The sequence below is a fragment of the Chiloscyllium punctatum genome, chromosome 28 (genome assembly GCF_047496795.1).
Source record: "Chiloscyllium punctatum isolate Juve2018m chromosome 28, sChiPun1.3, whole genome shotgun sequence".
Taxonomy (NCBI): Eukaryota; Metazoa; Chordata; class Chondrichthyes; order Orectolobiformes; family Hemiscylliidae; genus Chiloscyllium; species Chiloscyllium punctatum.
Window position 1 is genome coordinate 54,280,564 of NC_092766.1, and position 14,141 is coordinate 54,294,704.

Consider the following 14,141-nt stretch of genomic DNA (forward strand, 5'->3'; position numbering starts at 1 on the left):
CCTAACGTATTCGCATTTGCCAGCACTTGGCCAACATCCCTCTGAACACTTCCTATTCAAATGCCTTTGAAATGTTACAATTTTAGTTGCCCTTTAGGCTCCTTTTAAATTCCCCCCCACCCCCCACCCTAAACCTCTATCCTCTAGTTCTATGCTCCACCAACCCTTTCTAGTTACGGTATCCATGTCCCTCACGATTTTTGTAAGCCTCTAAAACATCACACCTCAGCCTATAACACTGCAGCGAAAATGGCCCCAGCCTATCATGCCTCTCCCTGCAACTCAAATCCTCCAACGCTGGCAACATCCTTGAAAATCAATTCTCAAACCTTTCAAGTTTCAGTGCCTCCTTCTGAAAGGAGGGAGACCAGAACCGCACACAATATTCCAAAAGTGACCTAACCAATGTCCTGTCCAGCTCCTTTACTCAATGCTCTGACCAATAATGGGAAGCATACGAAATGCCTTTTTCGCTATCCTATCGACCTGCGACGCTACTTTCAAGGAACTATGAACCTGCATTCCAAGGTCTCTTTGTTCAGCAAGACTCTCCATGACCTTACAATTCAATGTGTGAGTCCTGCTCTGATTTGCTTTTCTAAAATGCAGCACCTCACATTTATCTAAATTAAACCCTATCTGGCACTCCTAGCCCATTGTTCCATCCGATCAATATCCCATTGTACTCTGAAATACCCGTTATCACTGTCCACAATACCTCCAATTTTGGTGTCACCTGCAAACTTACTAACTATACCGCCTCTGTTCACATCCAAATCCTTTCAACGAATGACAAAACAAATCCAGAAAAAGATCCATTTCTCTGTGTGTGAATATGCTCTGTGTAAATCCTTTCCTTTGTCTCTCTACCAGAGAAGGCTGCACATGCGTCCCACTGAACTTTGCCCCCTACAAAGCTGGCGGCTGCACGAGTCCAGTTAATCGTTGCCCCGAATAAAGATGGTGGCGCTTACTCGAGTCAATCGCGAGATGAGGCATTGTCCCGTTTACTGCAAAAACGGGACTAAGTTTCAAATTTGTATTTTCCGATGTGCACCAAATGACTATGAACCCTCTCAACCCATACCAACACCATTTCCCTCCCGCTTGCTGCTGTTTATTTCTATCTTTACCAACGGCTCTCCGTCCACACATCCCGAACCGATTGCGAGGATGATCACGTGGTATAGTCTAGTCCCGCCCCCTCATTCATCCTGATTGATCGGAGGACCAACTGCCTCGCAGGTCCTCCAGCGCTGTCTCGGCCTTTCCATTGGTCCGCCTCTGACATCAATCACCCGGGGCCCATTGTTGGCTGGAACATGCGGATTGCTTCGTGGCTTTTGTTGCTGTTCATGAATTACAAGAGTTAAAAATGACACAACACCATCTCAAAACCACCTGATGAAGAACCAGCAAATCTAGTGCTTCCAAAGAATATTGTTGACCAATAACCTGGTGTTCTGTGAATTTTACTTTTGTCCATCCCAATCCAACACCTCCAAGTCACGAATGAGGGAGAGATAACGTAAGAAGTAGGAACAGTAGAAGGCCGTCCTGCCCTTCGAGCCTGCTCTGCCATTTAATAAGATCATGGCTGATCATTTCGTGGACACAGAACCATTTACCTACGTTCTCACCGTGTCCATTAATTAATTACGTTTTTAAAAATCTAACGTAGCTTTAAAAACGTTTTCTGAACTAGCATCAACTACTTCCCTGGGCAATGAATTCCATAGAGGTCAAGAAGTTCCAGCTCAATTCAGTCTTAAATTTGCTGCCTCTAATTTTGAGGTGATGCCCTCTTGTCCTGGCTTCACCTGCCAATCGAAACATCTCTCTACTTCTGTTTTATCCATTGCATTAATTATTTTATATGTTTTCCATTCTTCTGAATTCTGATGAATATAATCCCAATCTACTCAGTCTCTCTTAAACTAAACCCCTCAACTCCGGAATCAACCTAGTTAACCTCCTCTGCACCACTTCTAGTGCCGGTACATCCTTTCTCAAGTAAGAAGACAAAAACTACATGCAGTACTCCAGGTGTGGCCTCACCAGCACTCAAATACAGCTGGAACATAACCTCTGCCTTTAAACACATTCCTTTCAGCAACGAAGGACAAAATTTCATTTGCTTTCTGAACTGATTGTTGTACCTGGTGACCAACCTTCATGCAGAAGGATGCTCAGGTCACTCTGCAAAGCAAATGATGCAACTTTTTAAACATTCAAGTTATTTTATTTTTAAATGTTACTACAAAAAAAGAGTATAAATTTTATATTTACAATCATTCTACTTAATTTGACAGACCATTACCCACTCAATGTATCTACGTTGCTCTGCAAAGTTTCACAGTCCTCCGCTCACTTTGTCCTGCTAATCATCTTAGTGTCACATGCAAACTTTGACACCCTACATGTAGTTCCAACTCCAAATCATCTGTATCAGTTGTAAATAATTGCAGTCCCAACACTGATCCCTGAGGCACACGACTTGTCAATGATTGTCAGCCAGAATAATACTCATTTGTCCCCAACGGTTTGCTTCCTATTAGTTTACCAATCTTCTATCCATGCTAATACTCTACCGCTAATGCCATGCACCCTTATATTGTGCAACAGCTTCTTGCACAGCACCTTGTTGATGGTCTTTTGGAAATCCAGGTACACCACATCCACTGGGTCCCCGTTGTCCACCTTGCTTGAAATGTCTTCATAGAATTCCAAAAGATTGGTCAAGCATGACCTGCCCTTCATGAACCCATACTGCATCTGTACAATGGGACAATTTCTATTGAAATTCTCTGTTATTTCTTCCTTGATAATAGACCCAAGCATCTTTCCCACTACAGAGAATAAACTAACTGGTATATAATTCCCCACTTTTTGTCCACCTCCTTTTTAAAACAGTGGTGTAACTTTTGCTGTTTTCCAATCTGCTGGGACTGCCACAGAGTCCAGTGAATTTTAGAAGATTACTGCCAGTGCATTTGCTATTTTTCCTGGCATCTCTTTTCGTACCCTGGGAGGCATTCCATCAGGGTCAGAAGACTTTTCTATCATTAGCTCAATTACCTCCAAACAGTCTAAAACTAGCTGTTCCATAATAATGATAGTTTCCAAATCCTCACCTACCTTTGTCTCTTTGCTAGTTGCTGGAAAGATATTAGCATCCTCCACTGTGATATCCCATAACTAAATGCTTCTTCTCATTTTCCAAAGGACCAACATTTAATTTAGCCACTCTTTTCTCATTATATATATTTATATAAACTTTTGCTCTCTGTCTTTATAGTCTGTGCTAGTTTATTTTTCTCATGTTCTATATTAGTTTTCTTTATAGCTCTTTTGTGGCTTTCAGTTGACCTTTAACGTTTTCCCAGTTCTAGTTTCACGCTGTTTTTGGCCACTTTGTACACCTTCTCTTTCAATTTGATTTTCCAGAATAGCAACCCGATTCTCCAAGCATTTCACATACTCTTTCTTCTTGCGACGGCACTCTCGAGCTGCTTCTCTGTTTTTCATGAGGCAGATTTCACATTTATGAGTGGTTTCTTCAGCATTCTGGGACTGGCTTTGCAGGACTGGTGAAGATGCCATAACCATTCCCTGGCCAGCAGTGGAGTTAGGAGTTGTACGGATCTTATAGTTTTGGACATCTTCAGCAGCACCTCGTACAAGCACTTGGCTGCCTGGCACAGAAGGGCTTATGCCCGAAACGTCGATTCTCCTGTTCCTTGGATGCTACCTGACCTGCTGCGCTTTTCCAGCAACACATTTTCAACAAAGATTTGCTGTCCATCAGGGCTTGTGCATACAGTACAATGGCTGCTCCAACCTTGGCTGTAGCTGTGTTGGTCATTGTTAGTGTCTGCAGTCCTTGCACTCCATCTGAACCATTGTTGGCCAGCTGAATTACTCCCCCGCTGTGTGATAGCAATGTATTGACTGCTGATAGTCTGATAGATGGGTGTCTGCATCGTCATTGTAGTAACAGTTGAGACAGACTCTTCTTCTGATTTTTCCTCATCAATTTCTTGGCATACCGGGGGATCAGAAGAAAGTTCATTCAGGATTTTCCTGAATGAAGGCCGTCTCGATAGAATTTCTCTATGTTTCTGAGAGTCAGTCATGCTATCCACAGATTCCTGGGAGTCCTCACATTCAGATATAGTAGAGATCTGAACAGTCTGAACTTGAGGGGACTGTATGACTGAGGACTGAGCTGCTTCGATAACTCCTTGCACTTTAACAGTCTGCCCATTCAGCAAATGCACTGAAGTTACTGCTGGACATGTCGTTGATTGGATCCCAGGCATGGTTACCTGCGTGGTCATGTTATATATTAATTATCCAGATGAAGGGACTGGGGGCATTCTAGCGAAGTTTGCCAATGATACGAAGTTAGGTGGACAGGCAGGTAGTACTGAGGAAGTGGGGAGGCTGCAGAATGATCTCGACAGTTTGGGAGAGTGGTCCAGGAAATGGCTGATGAAATTCAATGTGAGCAAATGCGAGGTCTTGCACTTTGGAAAAAAAGAATACAAGCATGCACTACCTTGTAAACGGTGAGAAAATTCATAAAGCCAAAGTACAAAGGGATCTGGGAGTGCTAGTCGAGGATTCTCTAAAGGTAAACATGCAGGTTGAGTCTGTGATTAAGAAAGCGAATGCAATGTTGTCATTTATCTCAAGAGGGTTGGAATATAAAAGCAGCGATGCGCTACTGAGACTTTACAAAGCTCTGGTTAGGCCCCATTTGGCGTACTGTGTCCAGTTTTGGTCCCCATACCTCAGGAAGGACATACTGGCACTGGAGCATGTCCAGCGGAGATTCACATGGATGATCCCTGGAATGGGAGGTCTAACATACGCGGAAAGGCTGAGGATCCTGGGATTATATTCATTGGAGTTTAGAAGGTTAAGGGGAGATCTAATAGAAACTTTCAAGATAATACATGTTTTGGAAAGGGTGGATGCTAGGAAATTGTTTCCGTTAGGTGAGGAGATTAGGACTGGTGGGCACAGCCTTACAATTAGCGGGGGTAAATTCAGAACAGAAATGCGGAGACATTTCTTCAGCCAGAGAGTTGTGGGCCTGTGGAATTCATTGACATGGAGTGCAGTGGATACTGGGATGCTAAATGTCTTCAAGGCAGAGATTGATATATTCTTGATGTCACAAGGAATTAAGGGCTACGGGGAGAATGCGGGTGAGTGGAGTTGAAATGCCCATCAGCCATGATTAAATGGCGGAGTGGACTTGATGGGCCAAATGGCCTTACTTCCACTCCTATGTCTGATGTTCTTCGGGTCTAATTTGATCACTTTCCTTAGATACCCATTGCCGAGTATACCTTTTCATCCAGTCCTTCCGTTTCACTGGAATATATCTTTGCTGAGCACTTTGTAAAATGTCTTTGAAAATCTTCCACTGCTCATCAACTTCCCACCATAAATTTTTTGTTTACAGTCTACTTTATCCAGATTCTCTCTCATTCAATTGTAGTTCCAGGTGTTCAAGCACAGGACTCAGTTATTAGATTTTATCTTCACACTCTCCATCGGTATTCTAATTCAACCATACGGTGATCGCTTCTTCCCAGGGGATCCCTAACTCTGAAGTCATTAATTATTCCTGCCTCATTGCACAGGGGCCAGATCTTGGATAGCTTGCTCCCTTGTCAGTTCCATTTCATACTGTTCAATAAAACTATCATGAATACACTTAGTGAACTCCTCAAGGCTACCTTGACTGAGCTGGTTTGACCAATCTACATGTAGATTAAAATCACCTATGATAATAGCTGTACCATTTGTACAGGCATTAGTTATTTATTTGTTTGTTTATTGCCCATGCCAATGTGATGTAATTATTTGGTGGCCGATACATTGCACCTATCAGTGACTTTCTTGTTAGAATTTTGACTGCATCATTCCTGTTTCTCCTAATGTATGGCAATACCAACAACTACTTGCATTGTATGGAACTTTCACAATGGCAAATCTCCTAAGGTGCTTCATGGATGATCAAAACATTGATTAAAGAGAATGTTTTTAAAATACATCTTAAAAGGAAGATAGAGAAGGTTAGGGAGGCTATTCCACAGACTTCTGCCCTTGACAGCTCCAACTGTGGAATGATACAGGTGGGGTGGGTTGGAAAGGGAACGTGCAAAGGGGAAATGGATAAGTGCAAGCAGTGCATAAAGTCTTAAGGATAGAGGAGGTTCCAGACCGAGTCTGTCATGGAGTTTGAAGCACTGCAACAGGTACATGTATGTCATGACTATAGTGTTAAAAGAGATTTCTGCTGTCTTAAACAGAGTGACGGATCTTGTGTTGTGAGCTTATGAAATGACAGTGATCTCTAACAAACACGTACGAGGTAGAGTTAGGGCAGTAATGAGATGCTGCAGCAGGAGGGGAACAGGTAACTCCATACAAAACCCTACTCTTTCTCACCCATTTTAAACTCCAAAACCGAGTGAGTTCTAGAAAAGCACCTTTATATCCCACTACAACACTTTACCCCACAATCGTGGTATATGTGCACAAGGAGGAGTGGTACAGACTGTATTGGGACTCTGAAACAGTTGGTAAAGACTAAAATCATCTGACTATTGAGAACACCACCACATTGTATGGGTTTTCTATTGTTTTTACTCGGTTCCTGACTTCCCTTATTTTCCCTCACGAACCTGTTCAAAGTTGTTTTTACACACACCTGCACTACCTGTGAATTGAACGCCGGTCTCTCGGTCCAAGATTCGGGATATTTTCCCTGCATCACAAGGCATCGACTCCAACTTCCCTTGTCCCTTAATGTTTCTGTTGCTTAACTGCTGAGTCGCACCTGAATCACCTCTGCTTTTGGAAGGAAGGGGCGGAACTGGAGGACCGAGCAGAGTGAGTGAGATTAGATTAGATTAGATTACTTACAGTGTGGAAACAGGCCCTTCGGCCCAACAAATCCACACCGCCCCGCCGAAGCGCATCCCACCCATGCCCCTACATCTACCCCTTACCTGACGGAGCGGGGCCAATGCATTCTCGGGAGTGAACGCTTCAGGATTGGTCAGAAGGCAAACTGCTTTGCAGGATTGATCATTGTCACGGCATAGCGGAGCATTCAACACCTCTCATAAACCAATGTGTTTTTTTAAAGAAATAATTAAGATGAAAATCTGACAATGAACATATTTCCATTCGATTTACACAACTCGACTAACAAACTTATTTTCAAACTCCCAGAACGATTGGTAATTTAGATACCTGGCCGGTATGGTAAAGTTGGACCGAACAATCTATTTACATATTAACCATCTCAATGACTGTAACTCGACAGAGCAATTGTTAATGTCGAATATTTCCCCCGTGATTCTGTGCAGATATGAATATTCTCTATGAACTCACTGACAACCTCCGACGCACGCGCAGTTTGGTTTCTATGAAGGGCATGCGCAGTGTCACATTAACCAGGACACGGCGAGTCATGGAACAGCTTTCTCTGGGTGCGGCTACGATCGGCTTCAGAGAGCGGCGTGTGGGAGATTCACTGGGAGAAAGGAGCGGAGAGAATTCACAAGACGCGGATATAGGTGAAAAAAATCCGAAAAAGACCCTGCAGACCCGGATAAGGAGATGATGGTCTCTGTCGGGAAAGCGGCCCAGGGTCACGGCCGCCATTTATTTGAGGGAAGAGGGAGCGCGGGCCTCAGAGCCGCCATCTTGAGAAGGTCAATGAGCAGGAGGGCGGGGCTATCCGGGTCCAGGACAATCGGAGGATAGACCCACCTGAGATTACTTCACTAAAGACATGAATGCACACGGTGGATTTTTCTTAACATCAACAATTGTTTAATACTCACAGGTTTTTAATTACATCTTCTTTGAAGCATTTAATTCTCATTTTCTCATTTGCAATGGTGGGATTTGTACCTGTGTCCAGTGAACATTTGCTGAGTTTCTGGATAAATTGTCTCACTTAATGCCACTGGACCATCACTTTGCCTGCTCACAGGTTGCCCATCCCAGTGCAACATGAATCAAAACCCTTTCTTCCTGCACAATTGTTTGATCTTGCACTCTGGTGATATCACTTAGTATCTCTCCATGTGGTATCCCTCACTGTGTGGGTCTAATTGCTGCATCTGTCAATGTCCCTCGCTCTTGCAGCTACTCCAGATCCTGAGCAAACAGAATTCTCCACTCCAGATAGACGATGGAGACTGGGATGTTCCAGATTTCTGTGGGACTCAGTGCCATTTGACATTTGTAGCCCTCACTGCATCAGTCTAATTTCCCATTCTGTCTATCTGTCTGTAGGTACTCAGGAAGGTCCTGACCTAATAGACATCCCAGCTGCTGGGTGTCTCATACATCCCTCATTGAAGATGGTTTGTCAGCCAGAGAGACACAGGGCAGGGAGATCTGGAGCCTTCAATAAATCCTGCAGTGAGGTAAGATCACACTCAGTGCACAGAACAGAGAGCAATGAGAGGGCTCCAAACATCAGCTAACAGGACATGACATAGCTGCCGTGCTGGAGGGGGAGCACAGTACAGACACACCCCAGGTTCAGTCACCGCCTTTACTTCAAGTTTTGTTGTACTAAGACAACATCGGGAGTGTCACAGTTTTCAATCCAAGCCTGTGCTGTCTTAGTGAGCATCAGTACAAAAGAGGGGAAAGCAGGCTTTCCACGAGCGGGTGGGAATGCTGTCTGGGAATGTTCCATTCTGTGTTCCCTCTCCCACACTGTATCTATGGCTTGTCTTGTGGATCAGTGTCTTCAATCATTCTAATGCCAAAAACAGTTCCTATCTCTGTACTTTCCTCCCCTCTCACCAATCACTTCACACATTTGAAACCTGCTCCAGTCCAGACGACCATCCATATCTCTCTAACTTCAGTCTCGACAACATGACCTGTCACGATAGTCCACTCCCCCAATAACCCAAGACTTAGGGTCTGTTTCTGTGCTGCATGACTCTCTGGCCGAAGTCATCAATGCTGACCAGGTTTCCAGAACTGAATGAGTTGCATTTCCGTGTTTGGCCCATGGCCCTTCAAACCTTCACTCCTCCATGTTCCTGCCCAAATGTCTTTTCCATGTTGTAATTGTTCTTGGTTCTCCCATGTGCCACAGAACCGTCCTCTGTGGAAAATGTTGCCCCTCAGCTCTCTAAGTAAATCTTTGCTCTCAGTCACTCCTCAGGCCTTACCCATTCTGCTGTGGGACACAACCCTTCCCCAACATAGACTCCCCTCGGACATTACCCCCTTCTGTGGGACACCCCTCCTCAGTTCAGATTCCCCTCGAGCCTTACCCATCCTGCTGTGGGACCGAACCCCTCCCCGGTACAGACTCCCTTCGGGCCTTGCCCATCCTGCTGTGGGACACATCCCCTCTGAGGTACAGACTCCTCTCGGGCCTTAACCGTCTGGCTGGGGGATACAACCCCTCCCCGGTACAGTCTACCCTTGAGCCTTACCTGTCCTGCTTTGGGTCGCATACCCTCCCTGGTACAGAGTACCCTCGGGCCTCACCCTTCCTGCTGTGAGGCACAACCCCTCCCCAGTACAGACTCTTGACTGGCCTTAACCATCCTGCTGTGGGGTACAACCCCTCCCTGGTGCAATCTGCCCTTGGGCCTTACCCATCCTGCTTGGGATACAACCCCTCCACGGTACAACTCACCTCAGGCCTTACCAATCCTGCTGTGGGACACAGACCCCTTACCCATCCTGCTGTGGGACACAGACCCCTTCACCTTTCTGCTGAGGGACACAGACCCCTTACCCATCCTGCTGAGGGACACAACCACATGTGTACAGAGTCCCCTTGGGTCTTACTCATCCTTAATCCCTCCCCGGTACAGACTCCCCTCGGGCCTTACACATCCTGCTGAGGGACACAATCCCTCCCCGGTACAGACCCCCCTTGGGTCTTACCTATCCTGCTGCGGGATACAGCCACTCCCCGGTACAGACTCCCCTCGAGCCTTACCCATCCTGTTGTGAGACACAACCCCTCTACGGGTTGGACTCCCCTCTGGTCTTACCCATCCTGCTGTGGGACACAACCCCTCCCCAGTACAGACTCCCGTTGGGCCTTACCCATCCTGCTGAGGGACACAACCCCTCCCCGGTACAAACTCCCCTCTGGTCTTACCCATCCTGCCATGGGACACAACCCCTCCCCAGTACAGACTCCCCTCGGGCCTTACCCATCCTGCTGTGGGGGACACGCTCCCCTGTACAGATTCCCGTCCGGCCTCACCCACCCTAACGTGGGACACAATGCCTCCCCGGTACAGATTTCCCTCGTACATTACCCATCCCCGGTCCAGACTTGTCCAAGACCTTGCCCATCCTGCTGTGGGACATGACCATTTCCCGGTACAGAGTCCGCTCGGTCCTTACCCATCCTGCTGTGGGACACAACCCCTGTCCGGTACAGAGTCCCCTTGGACCTTACCCATCCTGCTGTGGGACAGGTTGACAATTGTATTGAATAGAATCCCTCTAGTGTGGAAACAGGCCCTTGGTCCAGCAAGTCCACACCGACCCCTGATACATACCCTGCTCAAAATAGCTTCAAAGTACATAGAAAAAGTGATCACTGAATTGGTTAAAATCTCCTCAGTTACATTGGGCAGTTTAAAAGTCTCTCTGTATTGGTGATATGTTCCTTTTCTTCAAACAGGTAACATTTTTATTAAAGCAGCAGATGTTCATTGTGAGAGTGTCTCTGTTAAACTAGAATCTGTTCTGTTCTCTGTGTAACAGGCTGTTGTTGTGTGCGATGGACTGTCACTAACAGTGTAATTGACCTGTGAGTCATTGATCAGGTTTCCTTTGTCTGTAAATCTAGTGATCAGTGAACTACACATCCGCTCTTCTTAGCGAAAACAAAGAATCATTTCTCAACGAAAAAATGGCACATCACAAAGCTATTTCATGGATTTCTGGCACACCCCACCGACCAGTGTATCTGGTAAGTCTGTTTCCTGAATAATTCTGAACTCGATCTGTAACTCTGACAGTATCTGTATTGCTTGTCAGTTGGATGAGAATTCAGCCTCTTTGGTCTGAGCTGTTGTGATGCAGGCGGTGGCTTCATTCTGTCTGCCAAGCTTGTTTTCTCCTTCTGCTGTCATTCTGGGAGTATCCTTTCGGCAGGTTAGAATATTCAGTGACTGAACGTTGAATGATTTTGACTCTAACAGAGCAGTGGCCTTGTTTTCAGCTAATTATTCACTTTCCATTTCCTGGTTGTGTTGAATGTTACAGAAACAGGCTCTGAGCAATGTTTCCATTCCCTTGTGTTGGAGTCACTGTCAGCCACGTGGTCAGTCAGTTTCAGGCTGATGGATCAGTTTCTCTGTCCTATTAGATGGTGGTCACTTGCTCAGTTTCCGATGGCTCACCTCAGTGTCAGTCCATCAGCTGCTGAAACCCTCCATCCAGCATTTGTTCCCTCTCACCGTGACTACTCCAACACAGTCCCAGCTTGTCTCCCACATTCACCTCCACATCCTCATGATCACCTCAGATTCTCCTGTCTGTGTCCTTACAGCGAGTCACGTAGGTCATCTACCTCCATTTCACGCTGCTCTACATTACATTCAGTACAAATGTTATTTCAGAATTCCATTCATTGCGTTTAAATACACCCCTGATCTTGTCCAGTCCAAACATCCAGGTTCCATCAGGTAGGTGGGTGTCCGCGTGGTCGGGTTGGAGCAACAGCAGGACACACTGAGGATCATACAGGGGATAAAGATGGGATTGGATGCGGATGTTTAAGAAGAGAGAGCTGGTGTATTGTTGGGGATAGCTTCTCAGGGGAGTAGCACAGCGGTAGCCAGGTCTATAACACCACAACTCAATGGCCTGAGTTATCGGGAGAGGTTGGACAAGCTTGGACATTTTTCTTCAGAGCATAGGAGACATAAGGAAGATCTTATAGAAATGTATATGATCATGAGAAGCATGGAGAGGGTGAATGCATTCAGTCTTTTTCCCAGGGTTGAAGAATTGAGGACTAGAGGGCATCAGTTTAAGGTTAGAGGGGAAAGAATAAAAGGGAACGTTAGCAGCAACATTCTTACACAGATGCTAATTCTCATACGGAATGAGCTGTCAGTGGAAGTGGCTGAGGCAGGTACATTAACAACATCTAAAAGGCATTTGGACAAATACATGGGTAGGAAAGGATTAGAAGGATATGGGGCATGGGCAGGGAAATGGGGTTGCCACGGATGGACATTATGGTTGCCAGGGATCAGTCTGGCTCCTGGGGCCTCTCTCTGTGCTGTAGGATTCTATGACTCTATAACTGACTCTGCTGTAGAACAAGGTCGGGCAAAATCCAAGGGAGCGAAAATAGGAGAGCCGCTAGTTGGGGGCATATACAGGTGGTACTGTGGCTGCGTCCGAGACTCCAGGATGGGGTGTTGTATCCCTGGTGCCTGGGTCAAGGACATCTCTGAGCATTTGCATGAAATTCTGAATTGGGAGAATGGGAGACCAGAGGTCATGGTGCACATTGCTACCAACGACACGGGTAGAAAGAGGGATGAGATCCTGAGGAGTAAGCACAGGAAGTAGGGAACGACTGAAAAGCAGGACCTTGAGGGTAGTAATCACTGCGTTACCACCAGTCCCGTGTGCTTGTGAGATAAGGAATTGAAAGATAGCAGAGATGAATGCATGGCTGAAGAGCTGGTAGAGGGGGAGAGTTTCAGGATCTTGGATCCTCTTCTGGAGCAGGGGTGACCTGAACTAGAGGGGAAACGATATCCTCACAGGGAAGATCGCTCCTGCTACACGTGAGGGTTTAAACTAGAATGGCAAGGGCATGAGAACCACAGTAGCAGGGCAGCACGTTGGGGAGGGGGGGGGGGGGATGAGGAAGGAAGGAAGGAAGATGTAAACGAGTCAATCAGAAAGGGAATACAGAGAAATGAACACCATAGTACGAATGGGCTGAAGTGTGTTAATTTCAACACAAGGAGCAACGTAGCTCAGGTAGATAAACTCGGATCCGATATTGTGGCCATTCCAGAAATTTGGTTGGGAGAAGCACAGGCCTGGCTGCTCAACACTTCAGGGTTTCATTGTTTCAGAATGAGCCTGGCCAGGTGACTGACCTTTTAGTGGGAGACCATTTTGGAAACAGTGATCACAACTTAAGTTTTTTTAAGGTAGCTACGAATAAGGATACGGACAGGACCCTGAGGGATGTTTCTAAATTATGGGATTGAAAATGATGTCAGTATTAGACAGGAGCTAGGCAGTGTTAACTGGGATCAGCTGTCATCAGACAATGCCACATTGGGCACGTGGGAGTTAGTTAAAGGCTTTCTGATCGGAGTTCATGACCAGCATGTTTCAGGAGGGAGGAGAAACAAGGTTGGCAATGTAAGGGCTCCTTGGATAACGACGGAGGCTGGGAATTTAGTCAGAAGGGAGAAAAAAACAAGCCTATGCAAATTTTGGGAAGCTAGAATTGGCATGGCATGTGAGAAATGTTTAAAACAAAAGCTCAAAGGAACCCAAACAGGGAATGAGCAGAGCAAGGAGGAGCCATGCCCTTCACAAGTAGGGTTAAAGTGAATCCCAAATCGTTCTGGAGATAATTACCCACAAGAGGATATGAACATGGATCGTTACAGCACAGTACAGGCCTTTTGACCCTCACTGTGGGACCGACCTGTGAAAATAATCTGATGCCTATCTAACAGACACCCTTCCAATATTACCCATATGGATGTCCAATGCCCATTTAAATGCCCTTTGCGTCGGTGATTCTACTACTGTTGCAGGCAGGCGTTCCACGTGCCTACTGCTCTCTGAGTGAAGAAAGTACCCCTAATATCTGTCCTTAATCTATCCCCCCTCAATTTAAAGCTATGTCCTCTCATGTTAGCCTTCACCATTCGCGGAAAAAATAGCTACCCGATCTAACCCTCTGATTATCTTATACATCTCAGTTAAGTCACCTCTCGACCACCTTCTCTCCAACTAAAATAGCCTCCATTCCCTCAGCCTTTCCTTGTAAGACCTTCCTTTCATACCAGGCCATATCCCAGTAAATCTCCTCTGAACCCTTCCCACAGCTTCCACAG

General features: G+C 45.9%; 1 long non-coding RNA gene and 1 pseudogene across 1 annotated transcript in view; one reads left to right on the forward strand and one right to left on the reverse strand.

Moving 5' to 3' along the window:
• Positions 1 to 1,205: 1,205 nt before the first annotated feature.
• LOC140454092 (cyclic AMP-responsive element-binding protein 1 pseudogene) lies at positions 1,206 to 4,322 on the reverse strand (annotated as a pseudogene).
• A 3,166-nt stretch (positions 4,323 to 7,488) lies between these two features.
• LOC140453856 (uncharacterized) overlaps positions 7,489 to 14,141 on the forward strand; it is a 44,372-nt gene continuing 37,719 nt past the window's right edge. Inside the window, exons 1-3 of the long non-coding RNA XR_011952513.1 lie at positions 7,489 to 7,876; positions 8,332 to 8,465; positions 10,883 to 11,005. This is a non-coding gene — a long non-coding RNA (uncharacterized lncRNA). The remainder of the gene's footprint in view (positions 7,877 to 8,331; positions 8,466 to 10,882; positions 11,006 to 14,141) is intronic.